Genomic DNA, 18,249 nt, shown 5'->3' on the forward strand with positions numbered 1-18,249 from the left:
ATGACTTTAGAGAAAAGACATTCAGTAAAATATTTGCTTAAGGCAAAACTTATGTCATGACGGATCCTCCTTTATACCTACAAGATGAAAATGTCACATAAACTGCTATTGGTCTCAAGCTTCTGGAAAAGAGCCTTTAATCTTTAAGAATTCACTCTTCAATGCCACATATTCCAGAAATTTCTTCAACAAACAAGAGAAAAAAATATTTACCTTCTTCACAAACACTTGTGATAATTAAAGCATTCTTTTTAATACATTGTAGTGAACAACTGCAACCCAAGAGGATTAAAAGTGGATGCCTCAACACTTTTTGTGTTTATTATTGGGTTGCTTATCATAAAATGCTTTATTTATTTATTGACTGACTGAAAGCCAACGGTGAACATCTTAATTCACTAAATGACTTTTTAAGTAGTGCCTGGGCTCTGTATGACCCTGCTGAGTAACAAGGCCCTCTAATCCCTGCTCACAAGGGGCGACAGCAATCACAGCAACCTCTGGTCAGTGTGTTTTGCCTTAGCCAACAACATATGGCATTTAATGCTCTCATTATGAAAAAGCCAAACTTATGTGTAAAGATATAGGCGGTGTATTACACATTTCATTAAGAGGCGACTGAAGTCTTTACAATGAAACTATGTGTTTAGGGTGAAACAACTTTAGTCTAAAGGTGTTTACATTTTATTTATAATTGTTCTATTGCATTGTAAGTTTTAATTAAGAAAATATTCTTACAAATATCTGCACATAAACCTACAAGTAATTTGGGGAATTCTGGACAGAGCCTTGGCTTGCATTTATCCCTGTGTTTTCTCGCCAACTGGGTGAAGGATACTCTCCCTGTTTCCCCACCCAAACTCTTGGTCCCATCTGCTCACAGAGAGGCGCAACATTTGTCAAAGTAGACTGGATAATGGCTTTGGCATCCTTATTATAATCTCAGCATAATCTTCATTTGTCCACTTTTGGCATCAGGACACTTCTGGGTTTAGGAGAATCACTCAAGACTCTTAAATGTCCTCGGTTCGTTTTCATTAGCTCAAATTTAGTCATGAAAGCTCATTTAATTCCAATTTAAATGATGGCGGTTCTTTGTTTTTGACATACACACTGGACTGAAGTTACTGGCAATCATGCCATCATAAGTTCCTATCTATCTATCTATCTATCTATCTATCTATCTATCTATCTATCTATCTATCTATCTATCTATCTATCTATCTATCTATCTATCTATCTATCTATCTATCTATCTATCTATCTATCTATCTATCTATCTATCTATCTATCTATCTATCTATCTATCTATCTATCTATCTATCTATCTATCTATCTATCTATCTATCTATCTATCTATCTATCTATCTATCTATCTATCTATCTATCTATCTATCTATCTATCTATCTATCTATCTATCTATCTATCTATCTATCTATCTATCTATCTATCTATCTATCTATCTATCTATCTATCTATCTATCTATCTATCTATCTATCTATCTATCTATCTTATTCCCTGAATGGATGAAAATGGAAAACTTCCACCGGTTGCAACATAACATGAAAACAGAACTCTGGGAATAAGAGCTAAAACTGTCTTTATTGATGAGTTCACAGCTTGTAGAGACAATGAAGAAACAAACGTTGCGTTATGTTTTGTCATTCTCCATTAAGGTTGTGGCTCTCAGTTGACAATCGTTCCCCCTGTATGTGGGTCACACACACACACACACCATTCCCAGCTGTGTCACCCAGTCAGCTGTGCCGTTTGCCAGGCCCGCCAACATCTGCTCCACAAAAACAATATCCAGCTTTTAGCACTCAAATGGAGGTTACACCATATGCCAGCAAGCCACTTAGTTTCTGCCAGGGGAGCTGGAGCCTGGCCGCATTCATCGAGGTAATGATGAAAGGAGAGTGGCGCTGGGATGTGAAGGGGACTTCACCTTTTCTTTCTCTTGTCTTAACTTTAGATGAAACGCTTGTTTTCTTCTTTGTCTTTCTTGTTCCAACCATTCTCTCTCTTTGTTTTTTCTTTCACATAACCAATCAGGGTGTGCCCATAATAATCTGCTCAAGGTGTTTTGGCAGCATAACCTTTTGAATTTTAATTTGCTGCCTAAACAACAGTTTGCCCTCAAGGTCTGCCACAAGGTCTTCCTCTGCTGGGTGGATTGGTACACTGTGCAACCAAAGTTAAATGATGGAAACACTTTTCTTTATTTTGAAAAGTGGGATTTGTTAAGCATGGATTTAAAGTTTTGAATCATTTTCTCTTTTCCTTTTGGAAAATCCAGAGATTGATTGCATGAAAAGACTATTTAGTCATTTAGGACCAATTAGGAATTCAGATCTGAATACCATGGGCTAAGTGCTGCTCACAACGCTGAGAGGTGATAATGGATTTTTAATTAAATGTGGGAACCAAAGGTCCCAAAATGGAGCTTACAGCTAACCAAGCAGTAACCATTTGGTGACTGTACAGACAAGGTCCATGATTGTTCCTGTAGCCTTGAGTGTCCTTACTGTTGTCCAGCTTCTATCCAATCCTGCTTCCTCTAGATGGCAAGCTAACATTTAGTCAGACAACATAAAGAATTAATAGGGTTTGTGTTACATTCGGAAGAAGGCTATTTATTTCTATTCAATTTCTCAGCAAGGTTAATGAAGGGAGGCTTATGCTTTTCTCTTCTGGTCAACATGCAGAAGGCAGAGATCAGCCTGGAAAAGTTGTCAGTTCATCCAATGAACATGTATGCTGACACACCTATTGGCAACTTATCATTTGTAAAACAATGTAGACCCAATTTTTTAGTATACATGTAAAGTTTACCAAGAGATAGGTTATCAAGGCTCAAAGCAGAGGCCCCAGTTTTCAAAGCAGACAGACAGATTTCTCAAAAAAATGTATGATGTAAACGGGTTTGCAGTGCATCTAAGGCAGGAACCCCCTGGTCTTAAAGTTCAGTCCATGCTGAGAGGACGAGGTTGGTTCCAGCTGGTTGGCTGCCGACAAGATGCGGCGAACACTGCCCAGAGAGTCCCAGGCGTTGAAGTCCCGAAGGCCGTTGAATATTGCTGGAGGTCAGAACCGAGCAGTAGATTGAAGGCAGGTTAATCCAGAGGATGAAGCCGAAGCTGGTGTCGAAGAGTAGCTCAGGAGTCAGGGCCAGGAGATCAAAGATCAGAAAATGTACAAAAAAGAAATCCAGGAAGGTGTCAGGATTCAGTTCCAGGTACCGTAAACAGGCAGAATTCAGCAGGAGTCAGAAGACAGATCAAGAAAGCAGATCAGAATGAGAACATTCTGGATAACCAGAGGCAGAACAGGTCAGGATCACACAATCAGTAACACTTCGATAGGCAAGAAACCTCACCAAGGGCTCGAATAAACTTGCACTGATGACTGGTAGAGGGCAGGTTAACTGGAGGTGGGAACAGGCGGATCAGATGAACGGTAATGAAAAACTGGGCTTAGCTAGGCAGATGAATGAAATGAATCAGGCCAGTAATCAGTGCCAAGAAAACTGCAGGTCAACTCAATAAGAACTTCCTTTCTATTTCAAAATAAAAGAAAGGGCTTGCCTTAATACCAGTGGTTCTGTGTCATGGCTGAGTCATAAAGTATCTCACTAGGCAAGGTACAGTGACATACTTACAGGCTTTACATATAGCACCTTGCAAATGCATGACTGTGACAACATTTGTGTCTTATACTATGAATTCTGATGCAAATGTAGACACTGGAAAATAGGTGGAATATCCAGAGATTAGTCACATATATTAAAACTCTAATTGCAATCTGCTTATAAGGGTTTAATCAGAGCTAAAGCCTTTTAACATTTAACACTCATAAAGCGTTTGTCCTTGCTCTGTGTTCAGGACTGTGAGACTAAGGGAGGACAAGCAGAGCCATGTGCTAAGGGGGTGGATCCACCAAGAAGCTGTGGAATGTCGGGTCGGGGCTGCCTTCTGCAGGTCATGGATTTCCTTGTGGATATTAATTTGTGTGTAAGTGTGTGTGTGTCTAAATCTGTGAAAGAGGCACAGCCATGGTAAGCGGTGAGAAATCACCTTGACAGGCTTTGTGGGGTATATCATACTTAGAGCTGATGACGCTCACAAATGCTGATTAGACCCTGCAGGGAATTTAATTATGGTCTGCTTAAAGAGATGGTTCAGGATTTTTGATCTGAGGTTCTTGAGAAAGGTTACATGCAGTAAGTATTTTATCTGCCATAAAACACTCACTTGGAGTTTTCTATGGGTACACAGATTGGTGAGGCGAATGCAGAGAAGCTAATAGTTTGTCCACAAATCTAACTTCACACCCCACACACACAATATTGTGCATGCACATCTTTACATACCTTTTCTTGTGATTTGTATTGGGCAGTTATTTATGCTGAGATCAATCATATTTTACATGAGAAATAGTACTAAAGCATGAAGTGTCACTATTTTCCTGTGTGAAATTTGTACTCAGACTAGAACATAAAAAGATTTTCAGAGTAAGGCATTATAAAAAGTCTCTAAAGTTATGTTTATTTAAACAGCCATAATATATTTGCTGTTTACATCGCTTTGGTTGTATAAGTCACTGTGATGGAAAATGCTTTACATATTTGGTTCTTAGCAAAAGTGTCACACAGGAAGATGACCACTGGCGGATTGCCTGCTACCCCATATTCCCATGTATAGACAGTGTGAAAAATAAAAAAGATCAAAGCATTGATATATATTAACACTGCTGGATGTCAAATTTATTTATCAATTCTGATGAAATTGAAACTATTCTGATTTTTTTTGTATGCTTATTCTTTGTGTTAACCCCCCCCCCCTTTAAATTGTGAATCTGTGTGATTTTCTGATATTTAAATTCTTTAACTGTAAGTATTTTAGGGCTACACATCGTATGTTGCAGAGGAGTCTAAAAGTAGCTCATAATTAAGAAACAGTTAACAGTGAAGGACTATGGTTAGACCCTCGTGGAATACAACATATTCCATAATTTCAATAGCCGTGACATGTTAACTGTAAAAACTTGGTCAAATATTCTTGAGATTAGATGTTCAATATTTTATTGTCTGATTAGAGAACTTAAAGAGATGACACTTTGGAGAAAAAAATATGCCAAAGATAAATGTCTCTTCCACCTTTACATAGAACCTTACTTAATATATTTTGAACTATCCCTTTAAGTACCAAAGAGCAGTTTTCTGTTTCCTTACAGAAGGTTTGGATGAAAACAAGGCTGATTTTCTTCATGTAACCAGATGGTTTAGCTTAAAATGACAACAACCAAAAATAAAAACCTCACCAATAGGCCAACCTGGCAGATAAGATGTACTTTTGTAACAGTCCTTATTTTCGAAAGATAATTTAGTTTGTATCATAGCAACATTGTTTGATTTATTTTCCAAGTTGCTTATATCCCTCTTGGTTTTAAGCCTTATTTTTAATCCAGTTGCTATTTTTTGTCCAAATTCATGCATGTGTTGCTTTTTTTTTATCAAATCACATTCATCTTAGAGTCATTGCTTGTGTCACTGTAGTGCTAGTGCTTTTGGCAACAGATGGACATTTCTGTCAGCATCTATCTTTGAACGCCTCCCACATCAATTTCTTAGGAAGTGATTCCTGTCTACTGCCAAATGGGTACAGAGCAACAATAAATGGCATTAAAAAGGAAGTCAGAACAGGGTGGAATCTAGTCATCTGCTTAATACACCACATGGACAAGCATTTAATTTAACATGAAAGTCCTTTTTGTTGTTAAAAAGTGATACATTAGAAGTTTTATCTGTTGTGCACTACCATAGACAGTCAGATGAGGGCAGTGCTTAAGTGGAAACAAAGACAGAGGTGGCTTCATGGGTGAAGTTGTGTGTGTTTGCAGAGAGTAGCTTGTTTATGTTTGACAAGTGGTGTGGGTCTCTTACAGGTCAGTATGAGGGCTTGGATTGCTATTATCAGCAGTGTGTAACATGCTGTTGGGTGTCTCTGCGGTGCTGTACGTTACAGTAAGTAACACAGACAAACTAGTGCAGAGATTATGCTAATCATGGCAATAATTATGTTAATTTGACTCCACCAGTCCAATGCAATGATGCTGAGCCACCATGATTATTAATAGGATCACAACATGTTAGATCATGTTAGTCACAAACTGCTTAAGATGTATTTGTGTTTTTTCAGACCTGTCTGTAGATTTAAAGAATATCCATCAAGTTTTAGATAATGACTCAAATTTCTTTGATTTGAAATCTAAATTTTAGATTTTGCCAGTTTAATGCTCATGGGGTTTCTCTTCCAGCTGTGCATTTTTCTTTTGTGACAACTTTGGAGGATGTAACGGCTGAAGAGAGTGAGAGTGATCCTTTGACAAATGTGTTCAGTCAGCAACCACATCTGGGTGTGACACGTCATGAAGACCCATCGAAAACAACAACAACAACGAAAATTACGTGATCCTGATCAGTGTGAAAAGTGTAGACAAGGATGTAATATTGAACGTCCAGATGGTTCCTATGCACAGACAGACGTGCGGTGGCTTGGCATTATCTTTAATTCATATCTGCTCAGCCGTTAGGCCCCGTCTCTCAGGCGCCACAAGACTCGCAACTAATTTAATACGGAAGAACAAACAAAGTTCAGTCAGTGTCACTTTGGCTGGCACTTCAGCTAATTTGTGCAAATAGTGTTGTGTATGATACAGTGCAACTTAGTGAAGGCTTTCTCTTACAAGTGGAAATGACTTTTTTGGGAAGTGTTGCCAGCAGCTTGATGGTGATGCTCTTAAACACAGTATGGTTCATGCCTCGCTGCTTTATAGCAATCATTAGGCTTTTTTTAATGACATGACATGCACCGTTTTAGTTGGGATTTAGTCTCATATACCCGCTTATGTCTGGTAACATCACCTGCTTGTTGTTTATGGAAAAATCAAGGACATGAAAACAAAATGTAAACAATTTTATCCTTCGGTTTAACTTGTAGGATTTGGTGAACCTTATTAGGGGGAAGAAAAAAATCAAAGCAAAACATTGAATATCCAGTTGATAAGAGATGTTCTAACCTTCTCAGATGGTGTCTTCCTGTAACCTACAAAAGAATAGAAAAGCCAAACTAATGTTAGTGTTAAAATGAAGCAGGATTTGTTTAAGTCTGGGTTAGGCTCAGTATACAGAGACTTGTCGAAATACACCTAGACCCTCAAACCTTTGACATTTTGTCATTCTGCCACATGAATAATAGGAATTTTTATGTGTTTACCTATATAAAGAAGAACATATTTGCATGTTTATTTTATTTTTTTCGTTTTTTTTGCTTAAAATACAAATATTAAAGGATTCATGTGTCGACAGCATTAACCTACACCCCCTCCCCTTTGCCTAATCAAGTCAAGCTCCTCCATATTGGATTAAGAGTGTTTATAAACTGTATATTTGAAATATTTCTTCTGATTCTCAATTGGATTTGGTTGTTGGCCATAAATGAACCATTCTAACATTGACATGAGCCAAAACCATCATACTGTCGTTCTGCCTGTATGTTTAGGGTTACTCTCCTGCTTGGGGTTGAAGCACCACCTCAATCTGAATTCTCTGGCAAAAGATGGAACAATTTATTTTAGACCTTGTGATTAACTCCATCTATCTTTCTATCAACCCTGACTATCCTCTTTGTTTCTGTTTAAGGAAGGCCTCCCCACAGCGTCACGCTGCCACAATTGCTGTACACTCTTGATATAGGGTACCCAAGGTGATCTGAGGGTGTGGTGTTAAATAATCAACACAAAGCTGTCGCATGCTGTTGAGAAAAGGTAACATTTTCATATCTGATGTAAAAAACTTGAGATTTACTTGCTTTCTTTTCCCAATCTATTCTTTCGTCTGTTTCATAAAAAATATATCTGTAAGGGGCTGATCGGTTGATCTCTGTAGCTCCTCAATTTCTAGGCTGCATTTCAGATGGATGCTCCTCTTGCCTGACTTGTTGGTTCAGGTGACAATCATGTTATGGTTGATTCGCAGTTCTCTGCTCTTTTGTGATTCAGAGAATACGCTGAAGAGTTCTATTAAAAGCTTGGGTGATTAAATGAGCTCTCAGCCTCTATAAAACTATATTTACAAAATAAAAGATAAAGGTTATAGATTATAATGTGACAAAATTTTTAAAAATTGCAATGAACATGCAAATATGCAAGCGTGTTTGTTAGTCAACGCATATACGTAACTCTGCTCTGCTATGGTTCAGTCTTCCAGTGCCAGCACTGATCAGAAGTTGAGTTGATTACATTGGCTTCTGAAATTCAATGCGTCTGCTTTTTAGAAGCAACTGACAAACGTATGTTAATGCGCTGGCAGGATTTAAAAAGTGAAATGAGACAGCCCATCTTCTCAGATCAGTCATGTGTCACAAAGCCAGAGCCCAGACTCTTTCCTTCCCTCTTCTCCACGGGGCCCAGAATGACCTCGATAATTAAGGGACAATTTTAAAATGCATTTCTAATTTTCTACCAGACTGAAAAGCTTTATCATGGAATGGCTGACACAAACCCTCCCCTTGAATGGAGGGTGACTCCTGGGCTTCCACTAAACTGGTCATGAATGCACAAACCATCTGTTTTTCTGGCCGTTTGTCAGTGTGAGCGTGGTGGAGGCAGCTGTCGGAGTGTCCCTCGGTTTGAATGATGGAGCACACAACCTTTGTTTCTCTCGGTAGAGGCATTGTGAGCTCTGGCTCATCCCGCTCATGCCGCCCTGCAACTGAACAAGGCAGGAGATGGTTACTGTTGTTGCACCACCAGTCACCATGTTGCCAGGAAGACACAATCAGAGCTAAGGAGGAAGACTTGGAGGGAGCTACAAAAATTATCCAAGCAAATAAAATGAATAAGAAATAAAGAAAGATGGGGGAACGGACAGAGGGGATGTGATGAGGACAGTAAGGAAGAGAGAAAGGTGTATGGCCAAGCAGTGCATTGTGTTAGTGAATCAGGATCTGGGGCATTGTGTGCCGGCCAATCTGTAGCTCAGTGGGTGAGGTTGTCAGGAGCCAGAGCCAAGGATGAGAGCCAGAGGGCCACAAGAGAGAGGTGAGAGCAACCAGCAGGGCCGAGGAGGCTGGAGGACACACTTAAAACTAAATAACAAAAAAACAAAACTTACCACAGAGAAGACACTAAATTATGGCAGGAACAATAAAAACAGAAGCGATTAGAAGTTGCTTTGTTTTTTAAAGTCACCATATAAAAAAATCTTAATTCAATTTTAACGAAAAAAGAGATAGGAGATTATTCAACCAAAACAACTTATCCTATAGATTCAGATTTTTTTATGTGTACTAAGAGAGACCTTTTTGTTGGTGTGCTAAAGTGAAGATATCAGTAAAAAACAAAACAAAAAACAACAACAACAAAAACCCACAAAATCCAAACAATTAGTTAAAAAGGGGACTGAATGATTAAAAAAAAACCCAAAAAACATAAAACATTAAATAAAATAGGAAAATGAGTCACTTTAAAGATTTTTAAGAGGCATCCATTATAAAGATTTTGCTCTTCGACTTGGGGACCACAACTCTTTAACCAGATGGCATTAGATTCAAATCCCTGGACACAGAGTGAGAGTGGTAAGTGCATATGCACCAAGCCAGTCGCTTTAACTGCCTGGTGTACAGCAGTTTGACTCTCAGCTGTTACTTGGTCAGCTTGACTGTTTCACAAACTGGTCAAATGATTTCCTCCTCCTTAGGGTCAGACTGCCAAATCAAGAAGTGAGAAAAAACAACAACATATAACTGCTTCATTAGAAGCCCTCCCAAAAAGTAATATACCACTTCTGTCTACACAGAAGACAATTTCTTCTGTAGACAGAAACACTTTCTGGTTGTGACGACTGTCTAAAATCAATTGATATATCCCTGGTTTTGTTGCATTTAGCTGAAGGTGCTGACACCAATGAAAGAAATAGTTAAAATCAGTTCTGCAGCCTTTGAGTAAGAGGAATACCAAAGCCTTCAGTACAAATAGCTGTGTTTGGGTCTAGCTAACTTTTTTCCCGAGCTTTTTATTTTCATTCCACTGTCACAAGTACAGAGCAACAAAATGAACTCTCTGCATTTAACCCATCCCCTGGGGTGCAGTGGTTTGCCATTGTGCGGTGCCCAGGGAGCAGTGTGGGGTTAAGGGTCTTTGCTCAGGGACCCAGAGTGGCAGTCTGTGGGAGTGGGGCTTGACCTCAGAACCTCAGGATTCCAAGCTCTAAGCCCTAACTATTAGTCCGCCACTAACCGAACATCCTTTAAATAGTGGATATTTCCCTTAAAGTAATCTTCTTTTTTGTTCCATTAATCTTTGTATTTTTCCTTTGCAGAACATAGTTCATAGGGGGTCCTCTAATAAACCCGGGCAGCTTGGTCTGCCACTTTAACAGAACTTGCAAAGTTCAACAGGAATGGCATGTTTCTTTTTTTTTTTGTTTTTTTTTTTTTTTAACAGGAAAAAAATAAAAAAGCTAATTTTGTTTATCAAACTTTCCAAACATTAACGCTGCATACTGGTAGAGAATATAGCTATGAACTTTGTTATGGGATGCTAAAATAATTTACAAGTTAATTCTGAATAATATAATGAAATCCATATTTCTCTCCTGCTATAGTGTTCAGTATTTCACAGGAACAGATTTTCCCAGCTAAGTTAAGAAAAATAAGCCTTAAAGTTGGATTATAAACTTGGAAAATGCTGAATTCTCACCATATCTTCTCTCAAAATACAATAGGGCATCTGCAATAAATTGTTGCGATGGGGAGCAGTAATAAAATAATTGTTTGAAATAATTTCTGCTTGTTTCTCAGTAACACCCAATATTGTACAACCTCATTTCATTTAATGCACAAAAACAGTCTTCCTAACACCTAGAATCAGCGCCATGTTTGCCAAGTAATTCCTTTTTATATTCATGCTTCCTTCACACAGTTTCCCTTTCCACCCAGATAGGATTAACTTTGTGTTTAAAATTGAGAGTGACTGTTATCCCCTATATGGCCACCCTGACCTAATTTCATATATTGGCCAGGCTGAAGCACTTGACCGAAAACAACACGCTGTGATTTTGAGACTATAGGGCCAGTCTCTGCAGGGGATTAAAACAGGCAGTGCAAGTTTGTCTTATGTAACACAGCAGTAAACTACAATAAGTGGGGGTGAAAGAAAGAAATTACCTCAATTAAGAGAACTTCTTGCAATAAAAGCTTAAAAGTACTTTCTCTACCAAAACATGGACTTGAAGTAAAACATGAATTTTAAATTATTAGTGGTGAGTGGTAATTGTTTAAAGAGCATCACAGTCTCACTACAGAAATAATTTAAAATGACCTGGAGCAGACAAAGCCAATAATTAAAGAATAAAATGAACAATTAAATAAGATGACTACATTTTAAAAATGAAAAAAATATGTAATTATTGATTTAAAAAATGAAAGGAATGTTGAACTGAAAACTTAACTAATTATGTTTAGATTGCATAGTCAAACAGCACTCTAAAAAAATACTTTTAAATCTCTATTTAAAGTAGCTTAGTTTTTCAGTACTTTTACAGTTTCTAGGAGTTTATTGTAGATTAGCAGAGCATAAGCTGCTTCTCCGTGTTCGGTTCTGTTTCTGCACATGCACAGTAGTTTTGGTACACTGACAACAAGTCATTATGTTTTGGTGCATTTAGTGATAAGCTGTTGAGTGATTTATGGACAAACAGAAGTATTTTAAAGTCAGTTCTCTGAGAAACTGTGAACTTGTTTAATAACTTTAGAGATTTGTTTTAATGAGAAAATGGAGCACACAAAGGAAGGTTTCTCACGTTATTAAATCATTATCATGAACCCCCAATATTAGGAGTGTTTATGCTAAATCTGTGTTCAAGACTCTTATTTTGATGTAGTAAAGGAGATTATTCTTGACTGCACTGTTGTAGGCTAATTCATCTGACGAGGACTTTTTCTTTACTGAAAGCATTACTGATTTTAGCCAATATTGACAAACATAAAAGTGTGAAAAGCTCAGAATTCAATACCTCTCAACAGCAAACAGACTTTTACTAGTTGTACTACTTTCAAGTACAACCAGGCATCAATAAACGTACAAGATAATCTCCTTCTAGAAGCGACTTCTGATTAGAAATTATTAATTTAAGCAAATCTCCTTTTATAGAAACAAACTTCTCTGATGATTTTTCCCATAGCAGAAAAGTGCCTTAGATCATGCGTCTAATTATTATATCATCTGTATAGTAGTAAATTGTAAATATGTTTTAATGTTACCCAATGTTCTTTAAATTTGTTGATTTTAAATAAGCAAGATTACAGTATTATTGCCAGTGCAATATGACTGAAGGAAGGAGGAAGTCATTGATTCTGATTTCATATTATTTTATCTTTTAGTTTTGTCGGTGTCTGCCTGATTCACAGATGTTTTTGTGATCCTTGAGAATTTTTATTTCCAAGTTTAAGCATAAACCCCTTTTAGACCTGATATTTCTGCTACAATTATTTATTGCTTAGATTAATCCAAAGGCTTGGATGTGGTTTATGTATGGACAATCAGGTCCATTGCTCAGTGGGTACAAATCAGCACTTCCTTCAGTGGTTCTTTTGAATCATTCCTTTGTGAGGGCTTAGTGATATAGGCTGTGGGCTGGTAGAGCATGGTGGTAAAGCAGAGTTTAGCAGAAAGCAGTTGTGTCCTCTCACACGGCAGTCTGAGCCCAGCGTTTTCTGTAGCCCGAGGGCAGCAGAGCACCCAACAGGGCCGCCGCCCGTGCCCAGCCCCTCCCTTCCTGTGTGTCACAAGTCAGATCTCGTTAGGCATGACGGCTCTCTGATGTGGACAAATTGTCACTAAGGGGGGAACCTGGAGAACGACAGAGCTTAGGGTATTTTAAGTGGGGAAAATGTTCAGAGAGGGCACCTATTAATAGAAGTGAAAAAAAATAAATAATCTCTTTTTACCAATGAAAAAAGTAGATTATTTATGTTAACTTTCCATCTGCATGCTTATGGCAGACATACTGTAAAATACGGCTTGTTATTTAATTATTTCCATTTACAGGCCAAAACATATATATAAATATATATTGAAAGTCTTGATAGCTGCTTTAAATGTGAATAGAAATTCTTTGAAAAAATATACATTTGCAGTGCATTAGACTAGGATTCTTGTTTAAGTTGTTTGAAAAACCTTTAATAGACTCTCACACACTCATTCATGATCTCCACTTTTGTCTGTCTATTTTGAGAGCTGACGATAGGCAGTGAAGTGCCAGAATGGACCTTTTTTAATGCTCAATGAGCCAAGATAGGCTAAGCATCAACACCAGCCTTTTAAGAGAGGGGCTGGAGAAGCATATGGAGCTGCAAATAAAATTCAGATCAAGCACAATGATAGCCAAGGTCTGCTTTGTGTTTGGACAGGCTAGTGACAAGGGGGCAGGGTGAAAAGTTAGATCTGTCTTTCATGAGCAAATGAATGCAGGTTTGCCATGCTTTTAGGTGTAGGAGATAATGCCTTTTTACCCCTTTGGTGACATATTCTTCACACAATACTGTTTGTTACTTTTTCTGAACCTCTTTGTCCTGCAGTTTTTTTTTCTTAACTTTTCCTGTAGATTTATACATCTGGAATTGATGACAATATTTGCTCATAATCTGAGGGCTGTAGCACAGTGAATTTGATGCTAGTGCACTCAGTTTGGATGTCATATGGAAGTGAATGGGTGTGAGGAGGTTTTTTTCTTGCCATTTTCCCCCTCCCTCTTTTTCTCACACTTGCAGAATCTGCGGCCTTTGAAGGACTTGTGAAGCCGAAGGCGTCCCGTTGCTCAATCAAACAGATTAAGTCAGTCAGACAAGCAGCGATCTGTCCCATTCAATAAAGTTACTTTTGTCATGCTGGATCTCACGGGGCCTCATATAAGCATAACACTGGGCTTAAACATGTTGTTGTTTAATGGCACAGTGTGGATAATAATGAGATTTTATCTGGCTGCTTTAGTTATTGGAAATTAATGGTATTTTTTTTTTTTTTTTACAAACATTGAACATACTTTCCTTGACAACGTTCTTTTTTTAATGACATAATTAAGTTTAAAGGCTTAAACTACAGTGAAAAACCTAAAGATCATTCTTTCATTTCATGATAATCAAAAGATCAATGCATATTTCTTCTGCGATGGGATGAGGCAGTAATGAGGACATCTGTTTTCATATGGTCCTTGACACTTAGCAACAGAAATTTGATGTCATCCTGTCCAAACTGGTACATGGCTGGCAGACAGCATGGCATCCTTTGATCGCTTCTGACAAGCCAGTGACAGCTCTGGAGGTGAGGATGCATGACAAAGGGCAAGCAGAGGATGAGGAGAGACGACGACGTCAGGGTATACGTCTTTACTCTCAGAAGTCATAGCAGCCTCTGCTGGCCTTCTGCTTTCGCTTGCTGCAACCTAAATGCACTTACCAACACCTGCACTGAACCTCAGTTTCATTGCATCATGTTTACTATTTATTGATCTCTAATCAATTAGATAAAGACCACTTCTTTAAAAAAGTGCTTCACTTTTTAATGCATGTGTTTTTTCTGTATCATCCTAATTTAAAAGCACAAGAAAATATGGTGTAAGCTTTGCCCTTTATTCTTTTTTACAAACTTTTCTACTTTACATTAATCTACATTAATGAAATAATGATATGATGTACTGTGTTGTGTCTTTACTAAGTTTTGTTAGGACAAGAATGTATTAATAATATGTAGGGTCAGCCTCTAACTGGAGTTTTAATTAGAGAAAAACTGCAACATGATTTTTTAAAACACAAAGGTGTGCCAAAGAACATTATAAATCTTTACTCCTTGCAGCTGTTTGACTATATAGTCATTACTGATCAGAACAAACCTATAGGTGTTCTTTGTCTCTGCTGTTAATTGCAAAAGGTCTTCCAATTTATCATAGTTAAGTTGCTATTTGTACTGAATATTTTTATAAATTATTTTTAAGTGTTTTTTTTAGTTCATTCTCCTAATTTAACTGTTAATTGATCTATGGCTACCTTTTCTCTGGGATATATTGAGCTGGAATGCTGCTAAAACTCACAAACTTTTGACAAATTAAAAATCAGCTGAATTTTTCTGGTTGAGATATTTTATTTTCTTTGTTCACGTGTGCATTCAGGGTTTTGCATGTATATCTGAAGATTTTAACATTTCTAAATAAAGATGCAATCCCCACAGGTGATCAAACCAAACTTCAAGTCTGCATGTTTTTTTCTGTCAGGGACTGCAAATGGAGATCTCTGAGATCTAAAAGCTGACATAAATATATTTTCATTTAAGATCAATGCTTTATAATTAAATAAATTAAATCAAGCAAATAACCACTTTGACAAAATCCAATTATATATATATATATATATATTTTTTTTTTTTAAATGGAAGGAAAGTTTGCTGATTTGTGTAGCTGTGGCCTGGTACAGAAAGGAGTTTTAAAACAAACAAGCAAACAAAACAACAGTTGAGTGTTTTCTGAAATGATTGAAAGTGGTAGGAAATTCCGCAAAAAAAACCTTTCACAATTTTTCTAATTTGACTGGCCTTTTTAAGGTTCTTTAAAGACTTTTAACTAAATGATTTCATCTTAAGAATAATCATAATAATTTGAATTTTTCAAAAGGCTATTCTTAAATGGAACAAACTTCCAGAAAACTATAAAAGTGCGGAAAGCCTGAGTTCCTTTAAATCAAGACTAAAAACACATTTGTTTAGGATTGCTTTCGACTGTTCTAGTTAAACAGTTCAACTGAAACATCATTTTTTCAACTTTTTTATTTTCTTTAGTCCAACTGTTTTAAATATTTCTGTATTTTTTTATTTTATTCTTTTTATTTATATATTTGTTTCCTATTTGCTTTGATTCTGTTTTATTTTCCTATATTTTAATAATGTAAAGCACTTTGCATTGTCTTTGTACTGAATTGTGCTATACAAATAAATTTGCCTTGCCTTGCCTTAAAAAGGGACTTCTACAGGATAGGTCATTTGCCTCTTTTTTTTTTTTATTTCATAGTAATGTACATACTCCAGCTTAAAGAAATTGTATCTCTGTCAAAATATTTGCAGATCTGACTGAATACCAGCCCTGTGCTTTTCTAGCTGGTATTAACTGGATCTCTGATTTAAATATGGCCACCTGTCATCATGAAAATCAAAGGCTGCCACGCTCTTGCACACAGCTGAGCCCTGTGGGAGCCAACAAAGCCTCCTCAAAACTGAGTATGCAACAGATTTTTGGCAATGATATCCTCTTATCGTTTTTTATCCTCTCCCACACATAAAAGGGAATCCTCTGTTTAGCACAAGAGCTCTTTATTGGAGCTGCTAATGGAGAAAGAGGCTCCTGTTAAACAAGCTGACATTTTATTGTCGGGCACAATGACTACATTAGGAGTTTGTCTGCTGGGTTCACAAGGCAAATTGGATGGCTGTTTTCCCCTCATGTGGCCAGTCTCCAGTGTGACCTTGCATTAGTGCATATGCTCACAGCAGGGTCACTGGTTGAGGGCATGATCTGTCAGCCTTTGTTTATGAAACGCAGACAGCACAAGCCTGTAAGATAACATATTTCATGCAATTAGGGGTGTGCTATACTTTATTTTTGCACACAGGATCACAGTCTAAAAAAAATTGTGTTTTAGCATTCCTAAAGCTCAGATTATTCAAAATGACAACGCAGCTGAAATGAATACCTTGTAAACCTGAAAAAATAACCTACACTAAGACTAATGTTTTATCTGTAGACTCATATTTTGGAGAAGTAACTTTTGTTTTGTTGTTGATGCACTATTTGGGTATTTTGAGAGTCAAATTTGATATGCTGGCCCTTTCTGGGAAGGTTCACTGTTCAATATATTCTCCATTTATGGATAATTGATCTCTCTTAGTTTAACGGTATCTACTTTAGACACCGCCCCCCCCCCCCCCCCCCCCCCCCATTAAATCAGCTTAACTTCATAAAACATCCCTATACAACTTAAAAGGAGAATTACAAGTGCTTGAAATAATTATTATCCTTCTCCAATTCAGTATCTCCACTGAAAGTGGAAAATATAAATTTCTTCTCCTTATTCTCTTCCAGCTTTCTGTAATGAGCCTTAGAAAAATGGAAATGAACAGAAGAAATTATGTGGAGTTTATGCCCTGGAAATGCCTCTGATTAAGACGCATGTTGCTTAGATGTGCCCTGCTCTTAGAGAAGCTGGTGTTTACATGACTTAGATGGCTTCGATATGATAGAGACGGGTTGACAGAGTCTGTCAGCGTAGAGTCGGCAGTGGCTCTGACAGCTGGCGACCTCTGACAGTCGCTCTATAAGGCTTGGTAACCAGCCTTTTTCCTGGGAGGTGTTCACTGTCACTGTGCATTGTGAGCGCCTGGCAGCGGTATTTCTCCAGGCTGTCAATCTCCGCAGACACTAACATGCCATGTTAGATTTGACCTCCACCGGAGAGATTATTGTCTCCAAGCTTTGGAGGCATTCCTCATTTCTAGTCTAGTATGTAGGGATGCCTCCGTTGGACAAGACAGAAATGCATAAAATTCTCCACCTGAGTTTTGCCTTAAACCTTTCCTTGTTACTTATCAGCTTCTTAAAATTCAAATGCTTGTGAGGACGTTGTCATTTAAACACATCGCTAATGTTTTTTTTAATCCTTCCCGATTTAATTTAAATATTCCTCTATTGTATTGTGCATTATGAGAATGTAACATAGTAGCGCTGCATATCCTTGACTTGACAGATTAGAGTTTTTGGAAAAGGACACTGGCTGTGACTTTGATGCAATATGGGAGTGGGAGGCTTCAGAGATGCCTGTTAATTAATGCTGTTACATGATAACTCTCAGCACAAGTAGTACAGGGATAAGACCAAATAAGCCATTATTGGATGTATTTTGGGAGCAGATATTTAATGCATGTACATTTAGGATAATTTCACGAGCTTTTAATGGAAGTGTGCACAACAGAATTCAGAATTCTGCTTCTAACATAAAATAAAGTAAAAACACCAACACTCTTTTAACTCCTTGCCCACATTAGTGAGGTACTTCCTGGTTTGTTTGAGTGCTACAGCTTTAAGTCTTAACAGCTAAAAGGGTAAACATTGATCAGGATCTTAGTTTCTAATACCAATCTGTATCAT

The sequence above is a fragment of the Cyprinodon tularosa genome, unplaced genomic scaffold (assembly GCF_016077235.1).
Source record: "Cyprinodon tularosa strain WSP-4 unplaced genomic scaffold, ASM1607723v1 ctg33, whole genome shotgun sequence".
Lineage (NCBI taxonomy): Eukaryota > Metazoa > Chordata > Actinopteri > Cyprinodontiformes > Cyprinodontidae > Cyprinodon > Cyprinodon tularosa.